The sequence below is a fragment of the Gopherus evgoodei genome, chromosome 8, assembly GCF_007399415.2.
Source record: "Gopherus evgoodei ecotype Sinaloan lineage chromosome 8, rGopEvg1_v1.p, whole genome shotgun sequence".
Classification (NCBI taxonomy): Eukaryota; Metazoa; Chordata; order Testudines; family Testudinidae; genus Gopherus; species Gopherus evgoodei.
Genome location: NC_044329.1, coordinates 80,234,825 through 80,252,278, shown reverse-complemented (window position 1 = coordinate 80,252,278; position 17,454 = coordinate 80,234,825). Strand labels below are relative to the sequence as shown.

The 17,454-nt window shown below is 44.1% G+C and overlaps 1 long non-coding RNA gene across 1 annotated transcript in view; it reads right to left on the bottom strand.

The window, feature by feature from the left end:
- Positions 1-17,452: 17,452 nt before the first annotated feature.
- Positions 17,453-17,454, bottom strand: part of LOC115656880 — a 14,876-nt gene continuing 14,874 nt past the window's right edge. The window contains exon 5 of the long non-coding RNA XR_004001777.1: positions 17,453-17,454. This exon is cut by the window's right edge and continues 654 nt beyond it. This is a non-coding gene — a long non-coding RNA (uncharacterized LOC115656880).

The window sequence follows — 17,454 nt, the reverse complement described above, 5'->3', positions numbered from 1 at the left end:
AAAGTACATAAAGTAGTAGTATTTACTCCTTCCCATAATACAAGCACTAGGGGTCACCAAATGAAATTAATAGGCAGCAGGTTCAAAAAAAGCAAAAGGAAGTATTTTTTTCACACAATGCACAGTCAATCTGTGGAACTCCTTGCCAGAGGATGTTGTGAAGGCCAAGACTATAACAGGGTTAAAAAAAAACTAGATCAATTCATGGAGGATAGGTCCATCAATAGCTATTAGCCAGGATGGGCAGGGATGGTGTCCTAGCCTGTTTGCTAGAAGCTGGGAATGGACAACAGGGGATGGATCACTTGATGATTACCGGTTCTGTTCATTCCCTCTGGGGCACCTGGCATTGGCCACTGTTGGAAGACAGGATGCTGGGCTGGATGGACCTTTAGTCTGACCCAGTATGGCCATTCTTATGTTCTTAGATGGTGATGGTGACCAATATCGATGTCTATCCTCTTAACATCCTGGATTCTTCAAGGAAGAAACATGACACAGAGACAGCACCGCTAGCACTTGTAAACAGGTTTTCTAGTCTTGAACAGAAAACGAACCTCTGTGCTTCTTTTCGATTAACAATATTTCCATTATAGAGCCATCAGAGGCATACTAGACTTAGCAAGAGTAAAGGATTGTAAGCATCTGGATTCACCCAAGGGGCAGTTCACACTTGTTCCTTGGTTGGTAAAATCTAATTATAGAACATTGCCAATTACTTGTTTGACTGAGGGTTTTGTTTGTTTTCTGAAAAATGCAGCTACGGTGACACCAGAACTTTTCACAAACTCATGCTAATTTCACTAAACTGGTTGGGTCAAAAAAAAATCCCCCCAAAATAAATCCAAGTGTTTCACTTCAATATTTTTGAATGGAAGGGCTTCCATTTGAAGTGACTTTTTGCTATGAAATTTTATTTTAAAACTATCTAAAACATTTGAAATGGCCAACTTGAAAATGATCCATTTGAAAATGTCTAACTGAATTTTTTCATTCAATATAATAGTAATTGATGACTTTTCAATTCACCACATTTTGGAAGATTGTGTTTCATTTTATATAATTTTCCCCCCATTTAGAAATTGTCAGTCAGCTGAAAAAAATCCATTATTCACACAGTTCTACCTAGAAGCCCCAGTCATGGACCAGGGCCCCATTGTGCTAGGTGCTGTACAAACACAGCCCAAAAAGAAAGGGCTTACAGCTTAAGTAACTCCCAGGTGATCCTGCAACCTCAACTCAAATTATTGGGAGAACTTGTGTGTAATGTTACTCATGTGAACAAGTATTTGCAGAATTAAGGCCTAGATTACACTGTGACAGGTTACCCCCCACGTCCGGGGTGCCATCTGATGTACTGGGGTACCACTGAGCCCACCTGTTCCACCAGCCTGGGCTTCCTTACACTGTCCTGCTGAGCCAAGACTTCAAGCCTCCCTCCAGCACCAACCAGCTGCAGAAAGACACAGACACTGAAATCAGGTCTGCATGGGAAGACTCAACTATGGAATTGCCCCACACTCAAATGCACACCTCCTCTGGAGTGTAAAGCCAATAATATATTGTCTTGTGCTGCACAGAAAACTGTACAGCGTATGCTCACGAAATTCACTCTCTCCCTCAATGCAGAGGAAGATATGCACAACTTCACCCCCCGCAACCCCTCCCCCCGAGTTATAGACAGGGCCGGCTCTAGCCATTTCACCGCCCCAAGCACGGCGGCACACAGCGGGGGGCGCTCTGCTGCTCACCGGTCCTGCGGCTCCGGTGGACTTCCCGCAGACGTGGCTACGGAGGGTCCGCTGGTCCTGCGGCTCCGGTGGACCTCCCGCAGGCATGCCTGCGGATGCTCCACTGGAGCCGTGGGACCAGTGGACCCTCCACAGGGACGCTTGCGGGAGGTCCACCGGAGCTGCCTGCCGCCCTCCCGGCAACCGGCAGAGCGCCCCCCCGTGGCATGCCGCCCCAATCCCTGGTTATGGATTCCACAGACTGGATTTAGAAAAAATAAAAACAAGTTTATTAGCTACAAAAGATAGATTTTAAGTGATTATAAGGGATAGCGAACAGATCAAAGTAGATTACTGAACAAATAAAACAACACACAAACTAAGCGTAATACATTAAAGAGACTAGCTACAAGTAGTAATTTCTCACTGTCAAGGTTTTTTCCCCACTTTGAACTTTAGAGTACAAGAAGTGGGGACCTGCATGAACACTTCTGAGCTTAATTACTAGCTTAGGTTTGGTACGCTGCCACCAGCCAGAATTTAGTGTCTGGCACACTTTCTGTTCCCTCAAAACCTTCCCTGGGGAACCCAGACCCAAACCCCTTGGGTCTTAAAATTAACCATCCCCCTTCTTTTCCCCCCAGACTTTCCCCTCCCTGGGTTGTCTTGAGAGACTTCACACCGATCCATACTCCTTGGATCTTAAAACAAGGAAAAATCAATCAGATTCTTAAAAAGGAAGCTTTTAATTAAAGAAAGTAAAAATTATCTCTGTAAAATCAGGATGGAAAATGCTTTACAGAGTACTCAGATTCATATAGACCAGAGGGACCCCCACCCCCAGCCTTAGATTCAAAGTTACAGCAAACAGAGGTAAAAATCCTTCCAGCAAAAGAACCATTTACAAGTTGAAGAAAACAAACATAAGACTAATCTGCCTTGCCTGGCTATTACTTGCAATTTTGAAACATGAAAGACTGATTCAGAAAGATTGGGAGAGTCTAGAATGATGTCCCGTCCCTCTCAGTCCCGAGAGCGAACAACAAACAAAAACAAAAAGCACAAACAAAGACTTCCCTCCACCAAGATTTGAAAGTATCTTGTCCCCCTATTGGTCCTCTGGTCAGGTGTCAGCCAGGTTTACTGAGCTTCTTAAGCCTTACAGGTAAAAGAGACATTAACCCTTAACCATCTGTTTGTGAAACTCACCCTAAATGTTGTTTCAGGCATTTCTTTCACAGGCCAGACACCTTTTCCAGCCTGGGCTCAGTCCTTCTCTCTCACGCCCCCTTTCTCCTTGTTTCTTAGATGTTTCCAGCAGTGGGGGCGGGGGATTCAGTGAAGAACAAACCAAGATTAACTCACTTCCCCACTTTAATTAGGATTTACATATGGCGGGAATCCTTTGTGTCCCAGTTTGATTCCCACCCCCTATTCGTGGAAAAATACTAGTCGTCCAAGATAGAATCCAGTACCAAGTGACATGATCACATGACCCTGCAATGTCAACAGGGCCGGTGCAACCACTAGGCGAACTAGGCAGCCACCTGGGGCACCAAGCGGTTGGGGGCACCAAAAAGCACGCTCAGGGGAGGCAGTGGAGTGGAGGTGAGCTGGGGCAGGGGGGCACGGGGAGGGCCGCCTGCAGCAAGTAACGGGGGGGTGCAGGGGAACCGCTCCCCGCCCCAGCTCATCTCCTCCCCTGAGCACGCCGCTTCCGCTCTAATTCTCCTTCCCTCCCAGGCTTGCCACGCCAAACGGCTGATTGGCACCACAAGCCTGGGAGGCAGGAGAAGTGGAATGGCGCTGGTATGCTCGGGGAGAAGGCGGAACGGAGGTGAGCTGGGGTGGGGAGCTGCTGCAGGGGGGCTGCCCGGGTGGATGGGGGGGCAAGGAGCTGCTGTGGGGGGAGCGCCACAGGGCTTGGAGCTGCAGAAGGGGGTCGAGGAGCTGCAGCAGGGGAGGCTCCCCAGCTCTTCCCCATGGCCCCCGCCTCTGCTCTGCCCCAACCCTGCCTCTTCCCGCCCCTGTTCCCCCCCAGCCCCTACCCCACTCTCCTGAAGACTGCAGCCAGGCCCGACCCTACACTAACCACATGGTAAGTGGAGCAACTCGGCCCCAGCCTGGTCCACTCCCCTGGCTCCCAGCCACATTGCCAGTGAGTGCTGGGGGGCAGTTCCCCTCTCCCCCTAAGCCTGGGAGCTAGGGGAGCAGAGCAGGCTGGGGCCCCAGGTCTCCGCAGGAGGGAGTGCAGGAGGGCTGGCCCGAGGCCTCTGTGGGGGACAGGGAGAGGGGGGTGGCTACTTCTTGTGGGAAGTGGAGTGACCCGGCCCCAGCCTGCTCTGCTCCCCTGGCTCCCAGGCTTGGGGGGAGGGGAGGAAACCCCTCCCCCCACACTCGCCGGCAGCATGGCTGGGTGCTAGGGGAGTGGAGCAGGCTGGGGCTGGGTCACTCCACTTCCTGCAGGAAGTAGCCTGCCTTCCATCCCCCATGGACGCCTGGGACCAGCCCACCCCCCATGAGGAGGCCTGGAGTGGGGCCCCACACAGCCCCCCCATGGAAGTCTGGGCCCCTCCTTCCCCTCATGGAGGCCTGGGGTCCTACACAATCCCCCCACGGGGGGCTGCGTAGGTACCAAAATAGCTAGGGATGGCCCTGGCTCCCCAGGCCAGAGGTGGGATGTAAGGTGGAAGTTTCGCCTAGGGCATGAAATATCATTACTCTTAGTGTCAAAGCAGCCAGGAGTCAAAGGTTGTTTGCAGCATCCCAAGAAGCTTCTCAGGAAGGTGGGAAATTAGCATCTTCAAAGTCCTATTGTTCCCCATAATGGCCCATCCAGGCTGACTCCATTTTGTCTAGTGGGTGTTCCACAGGTGTAAACACAGTTTTAATAGATACATAGACAATATTCCCAACTTCATATACAAAAGTGATACATGCATACAAATAGGATAATCATAGTCAATACATCAAAACCTTTCCAATGATACCTCACGTGATCCATCTTGCATAAAACATATCTTAATTATGGCATATTCATATCATAACAACATCTCTTTGAAGAACACAGGGCATAGTGCCACAGACAAAACATAAAGAACATTCTAGGCTCTGATGCTATATCATGTTTCAGAGCCTTTTGGTGTCAATTTAATTTTCATCAGAGTTCTGAAATACTGATCATAGATCATAGAATCTCAGGGTTGGAAGGGACCTCAGGAGGTCATCTAGTCCAACCCCCTGCTCAAAGCAGGACCAATCCCCAGATAGATTTTTACCCCAATTCCCCAAATGGCCCCCCTCAAGGGTTGAACTCACAACCCTGGGTTTAGTAGGCGTTATAAGACCCCTTCAGGTTAGCAGATAGAATCCTCAATAGAATCATAGATTATTAGGGTTGGAAGGGACCTCAAAAGATCATCTAGTCCAACCCCCTGCTCAAAGCAGGACCAAATGGCCCCCTCAAGGATTGAACTCACAAGCCTAGGTTTAGCAGGCCAGTGCTCAAACCACTGAGCTATCCCTCCTCCCCAAGTCTACTAAAAATAGAGGCTTCACAATTTGTTTACAAATATGTTTGTGAAATATTTGAGTGAAAATCACAAGTTAAACTTAATAAATACTCAGGGTAGGAAGTGCATTGTAAAAAAAAAAAAAAAGTGCTGCTCAAATGAATGACAAAAAGATTGATTCGTAGATTTCTTTGTACACCAGAGCTGCAAACTGTGAGACCGATCCTTCTCCCACTGAGGTCAAATGGAATTTTTCCAGTGACTTCAGTAAGAGGAGGACCTGATTCTTAATGCACAAAAGAAAGGCTGTTTTAATAAATATTAAGTTGTGTGTATATAGAAGAGATACTACACATATAGATGCAAAAACAAAACAACCAACTAGTTATATTGCTTGCTACCTGCCTTTATTCAATAACAGCTATTGGAATTCCAACAAAGGCAGTCAGGGCAAATGGTCAGAGCAAGGGCAAACCTGAGTCTGGGAGTAGCAGGGTGGTTCATAGTCAGGTTCAGACCAGAGTCCATACCAAGGGTCAGAGTCCAAGTCAGGCTTCAGGATCTGATTCAAGAGGCAAAGCCCAGATCAAGCCAGGGATGTAAGAGCAACCATTACAACTGCAGAAAATCCACACTGTTACCTGGACACTTCCTGAACTGCCCCTTGGGTTTATGTAGAGCAGGTAGTCAATTAGGAGCCAGGGTGCTTCTGTCTGTCAACCCCTTGGCCTGTGTCTACAGAGGGTCATGGGAATTTGCATGCAAGCTGCCTGTAGTTGCTGCTGGGTGGCAGCCTAAAGCTATCTACTGCCTGCTACTAGGCCTGGGTTCTAGACCAAGGGTGTTATTACAACATTAGTATTTAAGAATTCTGTTCAAAATTAAATTGCTCTGAAACATGCTGTAGCATCAAAGCTTAGAGCTTGCCTTTCCCTATGTCTGTGTAATTTAGACCTTGATGCTGCAAACAATTAAGCATACAAGTACTCCCACTAAACTAAATGCAACTACTCAGGTTGTAAAGTTACTCATGCTTTTGTAGAGTTGGGGCATTAAACTGTAGGTTGGTTGGGAGAGGCACCATGCTTTTATACTTATAAAGCATCATACAAACTTATAACACAAATACGAAATAATGTTAATAAGCACTGCCATTTAATAATTATAGAAACACTTACCTGCAAAAGGCTTCTAAATTTACATCAGAGCAAAATGTAATATATGCCATCATATGCCAGCAATGCCCCTCTGCTATGTACATCGGCCAAACTGGACAGTCCCTACGGAAAAGGATAAATGGACACAAATCAGATATTAGGAATGGCAATATACAAAAACCTGTAGGAGAACACTTCAATCTCCCTGGACACACAATAGCAGATTTAAAGGTAGCCATCCTGCAGCAAAAAAACTTCAGGACCAGACTTCAAAGAGAAGCTGCTGAGCTTCAGTCCATCTGCAAATTTGACACCATCAGCTCAGGATTAAACAAAGACTGTGAATGGCTAGCCAACTACAAAAGCAGTTTCTCCTCCCTTGGTTTTCACACCTCAACTGCTAGAAGAGGGCCTCATCCTCCCAGACTGAACTAACCTCGTTATCTCTAGCCTAATTCTTGCTTACATATATATACCTGCCTCTGGAAATTTCCATTACATGCGTCCGATGAAGTGGGTATTCACCCACAAAAGCTCATGCTCCAATATGTCTGTTAGTCTATAAGGTGCCGCAGGACTCTGCTGCTTTTATCAGAGCAAAAGTGCACTACTTGAACATAAGGCTCCAATTTGTATCAAAGATGTGACTTAGTTTTAAACTAAACTTTGATGAGACAAAGTATCTGATTCTCATTTATATTAAGGCCGCTTTACGTCTCTCTGTTGCAGTATTATCATCGACTCCCACTTTAAGACCCCGTGCCACTTTAATATAGTGCCAAAGCAGTATAAAGTGCCTCAGAGAAAATAAGAATCAGGTCCCAAATGTTTTATCTTGACTTAATGATATAAGGTTTTATCAGCAATATTTAAAAAATTAACTCTCTGTGAAGCCCACTGTTTGAGGACATTTTAGATGAGTAAGCAGTAGCTATGTCAGCTGCTAACTAGTGATCTTTTTTTTGACACTCTTTCCCAAGTGAATTGCATAGACAAACATACTCTGTTTGAACAAGACCAATGACAGCAAAATTGCTTGCTTGTCTCTAAAAAGACTCTAATAATGTGCATCAAGGGAGAGACCCATGGTCTGACAGACTTTTTTCCCCCCAGTGTAAAACATAAAAAAAAAACCATTTCAATAGCAAGGAAAAATCATTTTAAAGTGCAGCCCCAGTTAATTATATCCAAAAGAGTAATAATAAAATAAACTATTAAATTTTAGAACTTCCTCTTTAAAGTATTAAGCATTTGGCAACTGTGATGTAGTTAAATAGCATGCTGAACAATGGACTCAATCACTTTACTGTGAGGTACCAGTCAATCACATGTGGACTGTATTTGAATACCAGTACACCTATTTCAAATCATACTGAGAACAGGTAGCTTTTATTGGGTTAGTTTTAGTTACACATTTATGGTTTTTTACTTCTTAAATTAAAATTAATTCTCATTCATTCATCGACAAACAGGAAATACAGCAGTCTGGTCAGAGCTCTGCAAAGCAGCAGTCTCTGCTGTGGTGTGGTTAGCTAAACAGAAATTAAAATGTGAAGGTGGCTTGCTGGCTCCTCACGTAACAGGAGAGGCCAGAAAACCTACCGCTGTGTTTAAAAACAGCAGTTCAATTCCTGGCACAAACACTGCGGCTAGTATAAAAACTCCAGTGGCTGAAAAGATGCTAGATTATGGGCCCACTGTACCCCAGAGCTGTGGAGAAACTTGCTTTGATATCACTCTTGTAAACAGCGAAGGCCAAGGGATGAAATCAAAAATGGAGAAGAGAAGTGAATAAAGGTTATTACAGAGGAATGTTCTGCCCTTTTCACTCAGCTACTTTAAATATTTGTTCAAAGTTTCAAATATAAAGGTCATTTAATTTGAATAAAGGGACATTATAAAAAGCTCTTTAATGCACAATACTGCACTGTTATTTAGCCATTAAACACTAATAATAGTCTAGGGCCAGATCATCCCCTCCCAGGGTAAAACATGTTGGGGGAAGGGGTTGCCCTGGCCCCCCAAACCCAGTAGATCCCAAGGAGCCCTCAGGAAACCAAGGCCATCTACACAGGACTCTGGGGTTCCAGGCCAGCTCTGGAACCATAGAAACCCCTCCAGTCCACAGCAGCAGGCTCCCTGGGTGTCACATTACCAAGCAGCAGCTGCCCCTGTGTTCCCTGTAAAGAGGGGTTCCCCCACTCTAATGTCCTATGCTGTACAACCTTTCCTTCCAGGTCACTGAGAGCAATGTACATCCCACTGCCCCAGCCCTATCCAGCCAAGACTCACCTACTGCCTGCTCAACCCCCTCTCTCCATGTGGAGTCTGACCCTAAATAATCTTGCCTTCAGCTACATTCAGCGGGCCGGGTGCTAATCGCCACAGATTCCTGATTTATTACATGATAGTGAATCAAGGCCAGTATTTTTATTTCAGCTCAGCTTGAGGTTCATGGCACTATGATGTGTGGTCACGTGACAGCAGATTTTAGAATTGTGAGAAAGCAGGGCAGGCACTGAAGGGAGAAACTATCCCAGGGCTGGCAGCTCTTTAAAGGGGAAACACAGTCAGTGCCATGGAGGTAGAAGACAGAAGATCTGCCCCTCCTATTTATTAGGAAACAACCCATTATCCAAGGGACTTTTCACTCCCTCGAATCCTTCCTCAGAACTCATTCCTTTTCAGCAGCTTTAGATCACTGATCTCAGCTCCCATGCCCTCTGCTCCTGCTCCCATGAATTTGCACGTGTAAAATGCAAACACATTTAGAACAAAGCAAGATGAATATGAAGCAGAAAAATTAAGTGCTCTAAACTCCAAAAGCAAATCAACTTCCCTCTTATTTTCTGTGACTTTCTTTCACCCTCTCATCTGTTGTCATTGCCCTGGATGTTATCTGTTCTCACTATCAGGACTCCAGTGTGCAGACCATATCTTTCTACTTCTCTGTATGATGCCAGATACATGCATGGTGCTATATAAATAAGAATATCCAAGGCCCATGAGAGTTGGTTCAACAGAAGTTCCAGTCTCTCTGCATGAGATAAAGTGACACCCTGGTGCAGTAATTTGTGTCAGCACAGCTGGCCATATTTAGGCCTGCACAATAACTGTGTCATCCAGACTACATGATAAGGACTTCAGTAGCCTCACCTATTAGTGCTTGGCTACTGAAAGCGGATGACCTACAAAGAAGGGGGAGAGACACTTTACTTTTGCCCCTTTAAGGAGATGGCTATCATGGGCTACTTCCCTACATGCATCAAGAAAGTGGCAGCTCTCTTACTCATTATTTCAGAACTTCACTTGGTGTCTGAGCTCTTTGGCAGTGCCTGAGGTATACCCTTGGCAATTACTGTTTACTTGCCTTACATGCAGTGTTTCTGTGCTCTGCAGAGATTCTGCTGATGTGCTACATTGTTAAACATTAAATATCACTTCAACAATTATCAGTGCAAACAAGCATCATGGTTTGAATTATACCCACTGGACAGCACCTGAATTTTCTGAACAATATGATGTAAGAGTGCCGTTGAAGCATACCAAGTCTTAAATATGTATGGTTCCATTCAAAGAGATAGATCTTTAGCAAGGCAACAAGCAATGGCATAATTAGAAATTAGCTTTGAAAAATTATGTACAGAAATAAGGGTGCTATAGAGTACATGAATCATTTTAATTTTCTATAACACGTAAAATCAATTCAGAATGCTAAGGCTGCATTTGCCAGCAACTTTAAATGCACAAGAAGAGGGGCCAAACCACTAAGGGGCAAATCTCAGTTCCCTCGCTGGTTAAATGAGTAGGGTGCTGGGGATCTCCCATACATACAACCCACTCTGCAGTAGCATCATTCTGATTCTACGGTGGTACTAGCTAGCCAGTGGATGTAAGCAGTGACATATCCAGCAGCTCTGACCCTGTCCTGCCCCCAAAGAAATGGTGAGCACAACCACACAGGGAGTCCCCTGGAAGCATGGCTTTAAAGTATAAAGGGGATGTGCAAGCAAAATCCCTCTCCCTCCCCTGCATACAGTAGAGTTGCACCAGTTCTACTACATCTGGGACATGTCACCCATGCACCTAAGGATAGAATTTTCAACTTATAGCATCTTTTAACAGGGGGGAAAGGGGGTTATTTTTATAATGTGGGACCCCATCCTACTTCCATTGGGGTCAGTGGAAAACCTCCAATGGACTTCAGTTTCAGCAGGCCCATGCCTCTGGTTCTGAAGCCCAAAGTTGCCATGCTGTTGCTAAAAATGGGCTAAATGACCTAGCAGCTTTTTATCATGTATGTAATTTAACAGTTGTTTAAAGGGTCAGTCCTAACAGTGCCTGACAATACTACTAGAGTTAAAGCGTTCGGATGTTTCAATGACCCCTAACCCCCTTAAGTGAGTGAAACTCAGCTGTTAGAAACTTGCTCCAGGTTGAAACTCACCCTTTGAGGGTTCATCCCAGAAGTTATTTATTTACAACATTTCACAAATCTGTTGTGGCACTTTGGAGATTTAAGGCTGAAAAAAATCCCAACTTTCTGGGAAGTGGGAAGGAATGGAGCTTCCATCACTACTTTGTGGTTCATATAGCTCATAAACAGCTCAGGTAAGTCATGCTTTGAAATCAAATTTTACAGGCCTTTAGCAGATAATGAGAAGAAATCTCGTCTGGTAGCTTGAAGGAAAAAAAGGGGTAAAGATATCATGTTCTAAAAATCATGAGCACCACATGCTCAGTGCAATCCTATCCACAACTACTAATTTAGGTTGGTGTGGCATCATTACATTTGCATATTCTAATCACAGCATTCCTGGTACTTCTGCCAAATCCATTATTAGGGCTGTCAAGAAATTAAAAAATTAATCATGATTAATCACATAATTAAAAAAAATATTTGCGATTAATTGCAGTGTTAATAATAGAATATCATTTATTTAAATATTTTTGGATGTTTTATACATTTTCAAATATATTGATTTCAATTACAACACAGAATACAAAGAGTACAGTGCTCACTTTATATTTATTTGATTAAAAGTATTTGCACTGTAAAAAATCAAAAGAAATAGTATTTTTCAATTCAGCTAATACAAGTAGTGTAGTGCAGTCTCTTTATCATGAAAGTTAAACTCACAAATGTAGAATTATGTACAAAAAAGAACTGCAGTCAAAAATAAAACAATGTAAAACATTGGAGCCTACAAGTCCATTCAGTCCTCCTTCTTGTTCAGCCAATTGCTCAGACAAACAAGCTTGTTTACATTTGCAGGAGATAATGCTGCCCACCTCTTGTTTACAATGTCACCTGAAAATGAGAACAGGCAGTTTCATGGCACTGTTGTAGCCGACGTTGCAAGATATTTACGTGCCAGATGCGCTAAAGATTCATATATCCCTTCATGCTTCAACCACCATGCTGATGACGGGTTCTGCTTGATAACAATCCAAAGCAGTGTGGACCGACCAGGGGTGGCTCCAGGCCCGGCTCCAGGCCCCAGCACGCCAAGCATGTGCTTGGGGCGGCAAGCTGTGGGGAGCGCATTGCCGGCACCACGAGGGTGGCAAGCAGGCTGCCCGCGGCGGCTTGCCTGCAGAGGGTCTGCTGAAGCCGCGGGACCAGCGGACACTCCGCAGGCAAACTGCCGGAGGCAGCCTGCCTGCTGTGCTTGGGGCATCAAAATCCCTAGAGCCGCCCCGGGACCGACATGTATTCATTTTCCTTATCTGAGTCACATGCCACAAGCAGAAGGTTGATTTTCTTTTTTTGGTGGTTTGGGTTCTGCAGTTGCCGCACGGGAGTGTTGCTTTTTTAAGACTTCTGAAAGCATTCTCCACATCCGGTCCCTCTCAGATTTTGGAAGGCACTTTGGATTCTTAAACCTTGGGTCAAGTGCTGTAGCTATCTTTAGAAATTCTCACATTGGACCTTCTTTGCGTTTTGTCAAATCTGCAGTGAAAGTGTTCTTAAAATGAACACATTTAGCTGGGTCATCATCCGAGACTGCTATAACATGAAATATATGGCAGAATGCAGGTAAAACAGAGCAGGGGACATACAATTTTCCCTTAAGGAGTTTAGTCACAAATTTTTAATTAACACTTTATTTTTTTAGCATCATCACCATGGAAGCATGTCCTCTGGAATGAGGGCTGAAGCATGAAGGGGCACACAAATCTTTAGCATATCCAGCACATAAATACCTTGCAACGCCAGCTACAAAAGTGCCATGTGAACACCTGTTCTCACTTTCTGGTGACACTGTATATAAGAAGAGGGCAGCACTATCTCCTGTAAATGTAAACAAACTTGTTTGTCTTAGAGATTGGCTGAACAAGATGTAGGACTGAGTGGACTTGTAGGCTCTGAAGTTTTCCATTGTTTTGTTATTGAGTGCAGTTATATAACAAAAAAAAAATCTACATTTGTAAATTGCACTTTGACAACAAAGAGATTGCACTATGGTACTTGTATGAGGTGTACTGAAAAATACTATTTATTTTGTTTATCATTTTACAGTGCAAATATTTTTAATAAAAAATAATATACACTGATTTCAATTACAACACAGAATACAATATATATAAAAATGTAGAAAAGCATCCAAAATATTTAATAAATTTCAATTGGTAGTCTATTGTTTAACAGTGCAAATAAAACTGGAATTAATCATTAAAAAATGTCTGTAAAATAGTGTGAGACAAAGCCAACAAGCCAAAGGAATCTCATAGGGAAGACAGCCAGCTTCCAACACGTAGGCCCTCTTGTGTCTTCAGGCCAATCCTGCTTACATCATGCATGTGAGTAGTCTTATCAAGAGCAAAGGGAGCAGGCCACTGCATTTAATGAGGCTATTTCTGTGAGTAAGTCAAGCAGGATTTGATCCTTAATATTAAAGTGGACCCACTCATCTCAATGGGAGCTACAGCTGCACAGCGTCTCTGAAATTCAAGACACTTTTACATAGGACATTAACAGTAGGGACCCAGGTTTGAAAATACTGGCCTTAATAGATACTTGTGAATTTCCTCTCTTTTGTGGGTTTGTCTCAAAACAAAATCTACAACGAATTACGTTACAGCTCTGTGAAATACCAGCACAGGCTGGAGCACCTAAAAGAAAGGCATCACATGAAATATAACTTAGAAGATCTTCCAACATCAAAAATCACTTTGCCCAGACAGGACTTTTTAAGCAAAGTGTAAGGACTCGGTCTAACACCCACTGAAATCAATGTCTCCAGTACATCAAGCCCTAAAGCTCCAAAATCAAAAAAAAGGGCCTGATCCTGCAAAGCCCTTCATATGAATAATGACTACTCAGGGGAGTACAGGCTCATTGGCCACACTGAGGCTATTTGTGCCAGTAAATGTTTGCAGGATTGGGCCTATAGCATGCAGCAGAAAAATGTAGTGTTTTCTGACTACCCTCCAATTCATTGTTTGTTGGGAAATATTAAAGCCAATGGAATAGTAGGTGTCCCAAAATGTCTTAATTCAGAGAATTAGTGTTAACTGAGTCTGATTAGCTCCATTTATCTCTAATTAATTACCTTTACCTAATTAGACACCCTGTTTCCAGTAGACATGGAGTCAAGTAGACTAGATTATTAGTATAGTCATTGTGCCTTTACAAAATCCTGAAATTAATGAAACATGCAAAAGAATCTGCAGCTTTAATTGCACAGGTGTTGCCTTATGGCAAAGCTTTATCATCTGATTACACCAAGGGATTATTAGTGACTTTTTATATAGAGGATGAGCCTGTGAAATGTACCTTAGCAACAGCTCATTAGTTTAGGGTTGTTACTGTATTATTTATTACATTCAGCCTTCCCCATTATCTAGATTGATTCATGGACCAATATATTTTCCTCCCCTCTGTGCAGAAAAAAAATAAATAAACAAACCCTGGCTAATGCCAGTCCAGCTGCAGTATGAGAGGAATGCAGAGTATATTCTCCAGCTACCAATCTTCATTCTTTAAAATAAAGATTTTAAATTGGTTTAAATAAAAGTCTTTCCACCAATCCCCCAGCAAAATAACCAATTCAAGTAACTTTCAATATGGAATGTTTTCTGCGTGTGATCCAAACAGCTTGGGCCATTTTACATCTCTTCATATAAATAAAAACAGTTTGTTAGATTGAAAAACAAAGCAAAATATTTTTGAGCCAAAAATAATTTCTTCCTATATAGTCATATGAGCATTTTATGAAATTCTGTTGGAATTTTTTACTTTGGGGGATTTTTCCCAGATGGCAGTGGTTTGTGGATTTTTGGTTTTTTGGTTTGCTTGCCACATACAGAAAGTATTTGGATAATAGAAGCATGACTCACAAAGAAAAAGCTGACCTTTAAAATTAGAACAGTTTTCCACATCCCAAGGCTTTATAAGACTATAAGGTTTAGAAGGTCTGACCTTACATTACCCAAATCTCCTCAGAAACCACCTTTTAGAATCACCAACTACTAGATTGATATAGTAATAGCTAGGACTGAATCTCGCTACAATCCAGCACCAAGCAAAATGCTCATTCCTTGATAGACCAAGAATTCCCATAACTAGTCTATATGATAATAAATGTGTCTCTAAAACTGTTTTCTCTGGGGCTTTTTGTTTTCCCAAAAAAATAAACAAGCAAACATTGTTCTACTATTAGATGTAAAACATTGCTGTTTGCTTATTATATAATTTAAAACAGGGCAAAAATAATGGGTAACTATATACGGCATGACAACTAATTTGAGTAGTAATACTGAATATTTAATGATCCTCCTTTAAAGCATGAACACAAAACTTTTCATGTGTGTATTATAAAGATTATAAACCTTAATCTCAAAACCAGAGCTGTAACTGAACTAATGGGTGGATAACCCAGTAGTGTATGGTTTATATATCTCCACACAGTATATATGTACATACCTATAAAAAAAATCATGCAATCTTTACTCACATACATAATCCTTTGAAGTGAATTGGACTACTCTTAGAATTACCCATGTGAGTAAGTTTTAAGGATCCTAGCACCACAAAATGTGTGATAAGCACCTGCCATGGGTTATCACTCAACCTAGACTACATTCACTAAAATCTTGAGCTTTTGTGAGATTTGTTATATATTTATTTAGCCAAACCTTTTTATATATACAAATTTGCTGACTTGTCACTCCCTTACCAGACTAACATGATTACGTCAGGCCTGCCCTCTGCTCTCTCTTCTGGCTTCTCATTGAACACCACATCAAAGTCAAGAACTTTGTCTTTAGCTTCAAGGCACGCAGTGATCCGGACGCAGGACATCTCAAAGCTCACCTGAAGTTCTGGGATGAGAACTATGGTGGACAATGCTGCTCCTCAGGCACAATGGAGTGAATCACATCTGTGCAGGAGTCAGAGCTTTCTTGGGGGAATCAACCCACACCTGGGAAATTCATTTCACCTCTGCTAGCACCATTTCCCATTCAAAGTGTGAAGGGCACCTTGCCTACAATAATAAACACAAACAGCACCATCGGTACAAACAAAATAGATTAAATAAATAAATTTCTCATAACTTTCCACTTGGGGTAGGAAAGGAAGAACAGTCAAGCAGTGTGACTAACAGCTGTCACATGTGGCTAAAGACACTGCTAGAGGGTACACAAATTCTATGGTGATGAGGGCAGTATAAGAACCTGATTAGTACAGAACACCTGTTGTGAAGAAGGGAGAAAACCCAGCACAACCTTGTATTTGCAATGTGCAGGCTTATGGGGCAGTAGTAAAGTCAGTCAGGAACAGGCCTCATAATAAATACTACCACTTTGCATGTATGTAGTAGACTCTATCCCTAGATCTCAAAGGCTTTAAAAAGCAGGAAAGTTTCATTATACTTGTGTTAGAGGTGGGGAAACTGAGGCACAGAGCCACCCTGACTTGCCCAAGATGGCACAGTAAGTCAGTGGCAGAGCTGGGCACAGAACCTAGGTTCTACTCATTCCCAGGTCTATATCCTTTCCACTGAATTCTGCTTCCCTCCTGGGTACAGTGTTGGGATGGGGGAGGTACTTTACTACTTTTCCCTTGGTCCCTCCACTGCAGCAATGGGGTGGTTGGCAGGTTATTTGAGGAGCAGGCCCTGGCTCTTTCCTCCTGAGGTTGGCAGTGACTCCTCTGAAGGGCTGGCTGGCACCAGCTGGTGGAAGGAGCTAGCTCTGGCCATCTCCCCTCATGGGGTTGCTAGTTACTCTGATGAGCCACAGGCCAGAGCCACCAGTGTGTGGGAAGATAACCACCTGGGAAGTCAGTAATGATGTTAGACATACACAACTGTCCCTTAGGGGAACCAGTCCCCACAATGGGATGGGTGGGAGGTCTTCCAAACATCATGGGACCAATATTAGCCAATGACATTTTAAATAAAATTCTACTTGGATGCGTGTATCTATACATACACACCCCAGATACCACTCAGACATTAGATCGATAGATCTAAAGTGGCACAAGGTAAGAGATCTGCCCCTTACCCTCAAAAATAATGCCACCCACTTCAGTGACTGAGGGGCTGGGTGCTGGAGTCCCTGTAGCCTCTATGGAGATCAAACAGCTCCCACGTGCTAAGCGGGGAGCACAGCTCCCGGCCCGAGGGGATTGTTCCAGACAGGAGGTGGCCCTGCCACCAACAGGGACCCTGCTTTGGGCTGTTTCAGGCGGCAGAGCAGCTCCCGCGCTTTTCTGCCGGGTTTTGAACTTGGCTGATGGGCAGCGCAGCCCTTTGCGCGGTGGGGAGCCCCGGCCTTTCCCCACCAGCGCCCGACGCTCCCTGAGCCGAGTTGGGACGGCTCCGCCCTCCAGGCCCGGCCCCCGATGACTCCCCCTCACCGCCAGCTGCAGACCTGGCACTTCTCGGAGGTCACTTCGGGCAGCGGCGGCCTGGGCCCATCTGCGCGCGCACCCCGGCGCTGACCGGAGAGTGAGCGAGCGAGACTCCCGGGGCGGCCCCGAGTCCGCGGGCGGGTTCAGTCCCCCCCCAAGCAGCGGGCTCGGCCCCGCTTGCTGCAAGCCCGCCT